Here is a 9438-nt window from a genome sequence, read left to right on the forward strand (position 1 = left end):
TGCAAACAACCTTAGCAGAATAAGCAGAACAAAATTTCATGTAAAATCTTGGTATAACCAGTAGATTATCCCCTAACAGAAGCTATTTAGGCTCCAATACACAAGGCACAGCAAGCAGAGACTAAATAAGCCACGGCATGAAACAAAGCATGGTATTACAGCAGCTTAGAGATGGAGCTAGAGGTAGGAGATGGACTCACCGGAGAGGAGGTTGTAGTCGAAGCCGCACACAGGCACCGCCGCCACCGTCACCCTCTAGAGGAGACGCTGCCGCTTCATCGACGGACTCATCTGGTACAAGGAGATCATCAAAATGCATCACACTCATGATCATCAAAACGCAGCAGCAGGAGCAAATACAAGTTTAGCCCACCATGAACAGGGGCGCTAGGCAATCCAGTAGCAATGTCATATATAGGTAATAATAACAGGACCTTAGATAATTAGTTTTCGTTCTTACTGACACACAAGTTGACAGAATGTACTCAATATATTCTAATAAAAAGGATTGGGAGCAGAGGGAGAGGGCTGTGGAGATGGACATGCTACCTGCTGCTGCGATGGTGCCTCTTGGTGGTCGTGCTTGAGCTCCTCCTCCTGATGCTGCTCACTAACCTGCAGGACAAACAAGACCATGGGTGAGCTGCAGCACAGGCACATACAAGTGAAGGTAAGGAGAAGAACCTAGAAGAAGAGAGGTGCTCTGTCCTCCTCCGTCCGTGCCCGTCCTCCTCCTCCTCTCGTGCCTATGTTGAACAACCTCCATTCGTCACTTGCGAGCACCATGCGCCTTGGTTGGCCATATGGATAACAAGGATAACTGAAGAATGAACATTGTCGGACAGTAAGCCCATCATTAAACGGACCTTGAAACCAAAATTTATTCATATATATTTTCAGTGAAAGTTAAACCAAATTCACACGTACAAACTGAACCAAACTGTGGTTCTTCTTCATATTTATCTACACATGCAGGTGCCATCCAGATTGTTTCAGTCAAAGTTAAAACATATCGACGCATACACACTAAACGGAACCATGGTGCTTATTTCATACGTATGTATTTACAGATGTAAATGTCATCCAGATTTTTATCTGGGATTTTTGGAACCATACAGCAACAGCCTAGGAGTATGTACAAGTTGAAGGAGTAGTATTGTTCAGAGTAGTCTCGTAATATTTATTTTCCAAAGAGATTTATTTTCTGGACGACAGCCACTGTACCATCTAGTAAGACTACGTGTCAAAGCAAGAAACTTTCAGGTAGGTTTTGAAACAATTTCTAGTTTCACGCTAACCATTACAATAGGAAGGTCAAAACTTCACATTTGTGGTACTCAAGCTCAAGCAATTAGCATGCTGCTGACCTAACAGACGTACATGCAATTTGCATGTTGCAAAACTCCAGTCGGATGGTGAATGGCAGCAAGCAAAAATAACAACCTGTGTTATGTGGGTATCCTAGGCACAAGAATCATTGGGCTTGCAATGTGAAGCTAGGGGAAGTTGCACAGCAGTACAGTGATCCATCCAACCTGAAAATCCATCCAGCACTAGTAGAGTATTCAGTTGAAACCTATACAGAGACACTCACAACCAAGGGTTTCAGCAGCATCCGACCCCTTCACCTGGCACTTGCAGCACCTTCCTTCTCCTTCTCACCATCCTACAAGCAAAAAAATTGTGTCCATTTCAGTCCCAATTGTAGTACAACCAGAGAACCCAAATGACCAATTGATGTCCCCAACGCCATTTTCAGTTCAACCAGATCCAATTACTATAGCAATTACTAAAATAGAGGCATACAGATCTAAAGATTTTAACAAAACAACAAACAATTGGTGGCCAAGGTTGTTGTTTTAGCAGCAAACAGAGGCATGCAATTGTAAAGAGGGAAAGTAGCAGAGGCATACCATAGGCAACGCGGTCAAGCAGGAACCAAGATGTCAACCCCTCGCTCCTCGGTGCATCCCGTTCTTCCATTTTCTCCCAGCAGCACCCTCACTCCTCTCCTTGCATATAGTTCGTGGTGCAGGTGCCTGTGTGAGGAAGAAAAACAAGAGAAAATGCATGCCTCAGGGAAGGAAATGGAAGAAGGGCAGATCGAAGAGGGGAAGAGAGAAGGGGGCGGATCTGGATGGGGGTCAAAGCAGTGGAGCTTAACATCGGCGTCCATGGCATCTCCTCACGCACGGCCGAGCAGAAGCAACGTGAGGAAGCAATCCTCCTGTCCCATACCGGCAAAGCCTATAGCCTTTGCGAGGAGGGAGAGGTGCCTGCGGCCATCCCAGATCTGGCTGCGGCCATCCCAGATCCCAAATGAGATGTGAGTGCGCCGCAGGGGAGGGGCAGCGGGCCGGCGGCGGCGAGGAACCGACCGCGGTCGTTCGGGAGGAAGGCAGATCTCTCTGGTCTGGCGTTGGGGAGAGAGGCGGATAGGGAGACGACCGACCGCGGCCTCCGGGGACGACGAGGCCGCCGTCGTCGCCGCGGACGCAACCACCTGCGAGGGTGGCCCGCAGGTGATGCGGTGGGCGCCGCTGCGGGACGGGGAGGAGGTGGCGGCGGCGAGGAGCCGAGGGAGGAGGAGTGCGGGTGCGGGTTAGGGTTTGGGTGGTTGGGCTGCGGTTGGGTGAGGGGTTAGGGCTGCTGTTAGATCCAGAAGCATCCAACGGTGGTTGAGCCATGGTCCGCGTGATATGCCTATGGACCAATCAGAGCGCATCAAACAATTTAAAGATGTTTTGACCATATAAATTGGTCATGATTGATTACATACAAATTTTTCATTTCATTTTTCAATGCTCAAAATGAGTTTTTTTATGAAAGATCTATCAAATATTTGTTCAAATGATGTCATATTTTGCACAAGTTTACATCTTAGATTGGCAAACAACATTGACAAAGGGAGTTTTTATTTCTTTTGCATGAAAAAACAATTTTCCATTTGTTGAGTGCCCAAAATAAGTTTTTTTGTGAAGGACTTACCATATATTTGTTGCAAAATTATACCAAATCAATTTTCTAAAATACTAGGTCATATATAATGCACAATTGACCAAATGGTTAGGTGTCAAAAGTTTCGATGCACCTCTCATGAAAAAGACAAATTTCCGCCGATTCAGTAGGAAGTGGGTCAAATTTGAACTGTAGCTGCCTCATAGTTTGCTATTTATTTTTTCCAAAAATCATTTCTAGGTAGATAAGTATCTATTTAATCAAAGAAACATCAAAAAAATTCCAATATTCAACCACTAGCTAGGAACGGTCAAGCCCGCCGTTTTGACCGCATTTTGAAACGGGCATACAAAAATAAAAAAATAAAAAAATTGGAAAACCTTCGCATCGTGTCATCATATGTGACCAAGTTTCCAGGAAAAATAATAAACTTGTAATAAGGCAATTATTTTAAAAAACTGTTCTCAGAAATGAGCTATCATGCGTGAAGATTCATGGCTTTCAAGCTAAATGATCAATCTTATGGCCATATTCATGGCATAGTTTGTTCAAATGATCTCATATTGTGCACAAGGGTGCATATTGGAATTCCAAACAATGTTGCCTAAGGGAGTTTTCATTTTCTTTGGACGAAAAAACCATTTTCCATTTTTCGACTGCCCAAAAGGAGGTTTTTTTGTGAAGGACCTCCCAAATAATTGTTGCAAAAATGGACCAAATCAATTTTCTAAATTACTGGGACATATTTAATGCACAATTGACAAAATGGTTGGGTGTAAAAAGTTTTGATCCACCTCTCATGAAAAAGACAAATTTCCGCCGATTCAGCTGGAAGCGGGTCAAATTTGAACTGTAGCTGCCTCATAGTTTGCTATTTGTTTTTTCCAAAAATCATTTGTAGGTACATAAGTATCTATTTAATCAGAGAAACACCAAAAAATTGTAAGATTCAACCACTAGCTAGGAATGGTCATTCCCGCCGTTTTGACCGCATTTTGAAACGGGCAAAAAAATCAAAAAATTGGGAAACCTTCGCATTGTGTCATTATATGTGGCCAAGTTCCCAGGAAAAATAACAAACTTGTAATACGGCAATTATTTTAAAAAGGTGTTCTCAGGAACGAGCTATCATGCGTGAAGATTCATGGCTTTCAAGCCAAATGATCAATCTTATGGCCACATTCATGGCATAGTTTGTTCAAATGATCTCATATTGTGCAAAAGGGTGCATATTGGAATTCCAAACAATGTTGCCTAAGGGAGTTTTCATTTTCTTTGGATGAAAAAACCATTTTCCATTTTTCGAGTGCCCAAATGGAAGTTTTTTTGTGAAGGACCTCCCAAATAATTGTTGCAAAATTGGACCAAATCAATTTTCTAAAATACTAGGACATATTTAATGCACAATTGACAAAATGGTTGGGTGTAAAAAGTTTTGATCCACCTCTCGTGAAAAAGACAAATTTCCGCCGATTCAGCTGGAAGCGGGTCAAATTTGAACTGCAGCTGCCTCATAGTTTGCTATTTATTTTTTCCAAAAATCATTACATAAGTATCTATTTAATCAGAGAAACACCAAAAAAATCTAAGATTCATCCACTAGCTAGGAACGGTCATTCCCGCCGTTTTGACCGCAATTTGAAACGGGCATAAAAAATTCAAAAAAATCAAAAAATTGGGAAACCTTCGCATTGTGTCATTATATTTGGCCAAGTTCCCAGGAAAAATAACAAACTTGTAATACGGCAATTATTTTTAAAAAGTGTTCTCGAAAACGAGTTATCACGTGTGGAGATCAATGGCTTTCAAGCCAAATGATCAATCTTATGGCCACATTCATGGCATAGTTTGTTCAAATGATCTCATATTGTGCACAAGGGTGCATATTGGAATGGCAAACAATGTTTCCTAAGGAAGTTTTTCATTTTCTTTGGACGAAAAAACCATTTTCCATTTTTCGAGTGCCCAAAAGGAGGTTTTTTTGTGAAGGACCTCCCAAATAATTGTTGCAAAATTGGACCAAATTAATTTTATAAAATACTAGGACATATTTAATGCACAATTGACAAAATGGTTGGGTGTAAAAAGTTTTGATCCACCTCTCATGAAAAAGACAAATTTCCGGAGATTCAGTTGGAAGCGGGTCAAATTTGAACTGCAGCTGCCACATAGTTTGCTATTTATTTTTTCAAAAAGTCATTTCTAGTTACATAAGTACCTATTTAATCATAAATACATGGTTTGGTGACGATACGTCGAGGTTTGGGCGGTGGCCGAGGGCCCCAACTCTAGAGCGCGTAAACTCGCATGCCCGCCGCGTGGTCACCGCATGACCGTGGCGTTGCCATGTGTTCTGGGCGGCCTAGGCATGTCTAGTGGGTTGGGAACTCCCCGGGTAGGTGCTAGGAAGAAAATTACAACATAAGATTCTCACGAGGAGACCGATCGATGCTCAAACATGAATTAGCAACCAAGTGTTTGATTAGCGGTACGGGAAATGTACATGGCTAATGGGCGTGAGTTTTGGCTGAGGATGATCAGTTACTAAGAAGACCGTCTTTACAAATTTTCAGCTCAAAAGGAGGAGCCTAGGTGGTACTTGCTTTGCAAAGTACCACACTGGACATAAATACGAATGTTGAAGCTGGGCTCAAAATAATGAATGGATTGAGCTGGCATTTGGTGGAGGATGGTTATTTGGGCATAGGAAAGCACTGTAGAAAATGGATAGTATTTGGACATGCCAAAGTGGTACTTCCTTCACAAAGTGCTGCTCTGAACAGAATAGGAAAATGAATATTGTTGAACTATTTTTGAACTAGGCAAGGAAGGTTTTTGACATATTTGACGAAGATATGATCCAAACAATCTATGAGAATTGTTTGGGAATTTTTGGATAACAGAAATATAGGTTGATTCACAACCTAGGGCAAAAATTGACACATGGACATGACACATAGACAAAACTGATGAGATGGCGCCTAGTCATCGCAACTCACCACAATTTACAAGGCTATGACCATCTATATTGGTCGTTAACAACTAGAAGTAAGGCAGCGGACTAGCGTTGTTTGCTTTATGACCATTTCGTGTAAGGAAATTACGACCTTTTTGACCAAAATGGTCGCAATGTTTAGGGTTTGGAGCCCCCCGAACAGCTTTTGACCAATTGGTCTCAAATGGTCATAGATCTATGATCAATTCTTCCAGGGTCACTGACAGAAGGTCACTAGTTGACATATTTCTTGTAGTGATAACCAAGTAGCTATAAATGTAAGTGCAGCGATACAGGCAAAAGGTACAGCCAAGAGCAATGCACAGCTAAACCTCTTCAGTACCAACCTTATGGTAAGAGTAAATATAGATCTGATGTGTAGAAAATGGAGGGCAAAGAAAAATAAGCTGCAGAGTGATGGTACATGAACAACTACCTGTCATTATAAGTACACTGATAAAGGACAGCATGTACTTACAAGAAGAATGCAGAGCTAAAAAAACATTGGCATTGGATATATTCTACACTAATGTAACCATTCATACAGATCAGATAATTTGGAGCGAACAATTGATAAGCAAGCTATCATGCATACTACTGTCACATAATGAACCAGGTATGTATGTAGTGATACAGGACAACAGGTACTAACAAGAGCAAAGCAGCGGGCAGCATATTTGCGATATCCTATTGTTCTTGTCAAACCGGAATTCTTCTTGGAGCAGATTTCCTGCAAAAAAGATCCGTAAGGCACATGCGGAAAAGTAGAAGTTCAAATTGTCATGTGATTTCATAGACAGTACCTCATCCTGGGAACGAGACCAGTGCATAACAAGGTTTTTCATTCAATGTCTTCTAAATTTATACTTTTTTTAACACCACCTTATATTAATTAACCAGCCACACCAGTACACTCATTCGATACAATATTCACCACACAGGGCGGTACGTTATTTACAAGAATACCATCTAATCTATTGTCAAAGCTATACTTAGCGATTAAGTGTGCCACCTTATTGGCCGAACGACTAATCTTTGACAATTGAAGATTGTTGATCAACTTCGAGATGCTCAACGCTTTAATCTTCAGGTCACACATAGCAGACCTGTCATAGTCCCCCGATGCAAGAGACGCTACCACAAAAGCGCAATCAGTCTCTAAAATTACAGGATTATGAAGAGAAATACCTATGTAGAGACCGGCAATGCAAGCCCTAAGCTCTGCTTCCTCCACGCTTTGACAGGCATCAATGAAATCCCATGACCAAATTTATACTAAAAATATCAATATCTACAATACTGATTATAATGAGTATAAGAAATACGTTTTATAATGAGTGTAAAAATATTCATTTGACATTGTGAATGTTGACACATTTTTCTCTAAGTCTGGTGAAAGTAGAAGTACATTGACTTCAGACAAAACTTAAATGCACAATGCAGACTAGTTCCTCCGTCCAGGTGCATGCCATGTCCTATCTTGTCATCACAACAAGGTTAGCTATTAGGCTGGTCATAGTGGGGGTAACATAAGTAGTATCATGCACTTGGGACTCGCAAACATGCTAATGTGGTAGGCAATTAAAGAACAGAGAGATGGTTATAGTAACATAGGTAGATACCGTAACATAATAAATGTGATGCTACTATGTGTCATGCATGGAAATAAATGAGACCACCTATGATACTAATCTATGATACTATGCACTATAGAGGTAGTAATATAGACTAGTAACATCTGCATGTTACTAGTCTAAGTTACTCCCCACTATGACCAGCCTTAGAGTACCACTACATCCCTTCTAGTTTAAAGGGCTCGATTCAAAATTTTCACCTACTCTTAGCAAGATATTAGAGGCGGTGGAATAGTTTTTGAAGTCTGCAAAAGTACTCAACTAGTGCTGTCGTTCTTCACAAAAAAATGTGTTTACCAATGCATGCATGAACACTAGTTACTCTAACCCCCCTCTCTTCTTTAATTCTTTGCCACATCAGCATGTTTGCTATTCCCGTGTGCATGATACCAGCTAAGATACCACCATTATGGCCAGCCTTAATCATCGCATCCAATAATTTAGTGCACCTTGAAATATGAACATGTGTGGGGCGTGTATGTTTTTAATGACTTGAGACTATACCTAGCCCGGCATGCAAGATGAATTATTATGCACCGTTCCCCATACATGCAGGAAGCCCGTTCATCTCCAAATCTTTTCCTCTCCATGTGTGGAAATAATATGCCTGCCAAACTCTCCTTCTCCCTCCGGCGGTCCCACCACTCCACCCCGTGTGAAAAAATCTGCATGCATGACTCTCCTCCCCCCACGCTCGTCCAATCCGTTGTGACCAGCAATATTTCCACCCCTTCGCTCCCCCGTAATTTACTCCAACAAATATGCCCACGTAGCTGTTACTTAACTGCAGGCCGTCCATGGAGCGGGAGTGGCTGTAGGGGACGTTGCGCCAGTTGAATATATGAGCAAGTTACTACGAGATTTAATCCGAATAAGCACAAAATAAATCATGACGGCTATAACAGAGATGAAACTAATCATGTGGACTAGCATAGTAGTAGGATACAGAGTAGAAACATGAATTCTACCACGATTTCGAACAAGAAGGAAAGAAACACATACAGTGCAACGGGAGCAGCACCGTTGGCATTGAGGTTGTCGCCCATGTCCAAACACCACGTAGACACGGTCTTTGAGCACGGTCCGTAGTCGTTCCACGCTCGGGCATTGAAGTTTGTAACTATTTTAGATTAGAATATACTACTCCCCCGGTGCTAGTAGTAGAGCAGAGTCCTACTCTACTACTCTACTCAAGCAAGTTAGGGCATAGCACTGTAGGGAGTACCAGTACTGTGATCACTCAAGCAAGTTGTCTGGCATCGACATGACCCTACGCTGCTGGTATGTGTCTCGTAAGTCAAGCGGCGTGTTGTAGTCATCATCACCTGTCCACTTCCCGCAGCACATATTCGCTTCTCCATCTTTGTCCGCACATAATCTCGTCCAATCTTCCATCCCCGCTAAGGCGCCTCCCCCCTCGTCCGAAACCCAAGCACTAACAATGGCAGAATCGAGCAGCGTCCGCCGAAAGAGTGGCTGGAATTCGCTCCCCACAGAGGTAATCAAGCTCATTGTTTCGCGTGTGGACAATCTCAGTACCATGCCGCTCGCTGCGTGCTCGTCGGGGCTGTACCGTTTACTCGAAGCCCTCAGGCCGGAGCTTTTTAAGCCAGCTCCTTGCTTGCTGATGCCGCCTGATCTTCAGAAACGGCGTGTCACGCAGCATAACGATCGTAGGGTGGCGAGCATCAACCCCCTTGACTGCGATTTGATCCTCGTCAGCCTCAACTACATTAACGGTATGTACTGGGTCGGCATGAACATGTCTTGGATGATGCTCGTCGACGGTCGCGGCAGCTGGATGCTCGTGGAGGTCTACACCCGGCGATTGATCCCCCTTCCTTCGATTAA

The 9438-nt window shown here is 42.7% G+C and overlaps 1 long non-coding RNA gene across 1 annotated transcript; it reads right to left on the reverse strand.

Moving 5' to 3' along the window:
• Positions 1-213: 213 nt before the first annotated feature.
• On the reverse strand, positions 214-738 carry LOC123164885 (uncharacterized). Its single transcript, XR_006482700.1, has 3 exons — positions 685-738; positions 550-615; positions 214-291 (listed from the first exon to the last, which is right to left on the reverse strand). It is a non-coding gene; the product is annotated as an uncharacterized lncRNA (long non-coding RNA).
• Between the last annotated feature and the right edge of the window lie 8700 nt (positions 739-9438).

This window comes from Triticum aestivum, chromosome 7D, assembly GCF_018294505.1.
Source record: "Triticum aestivum cultivar Chinese Spring chromosome 7D, IWGSC CS RefSeq v2.1, whole genome shotgun sequence".
Lineage (NCBI taxonomy): Eukaryota > Viridiplantae > Streptophyta > Magnoliopsida > Poales > Poaceae > Triticum > Triticum aestivum.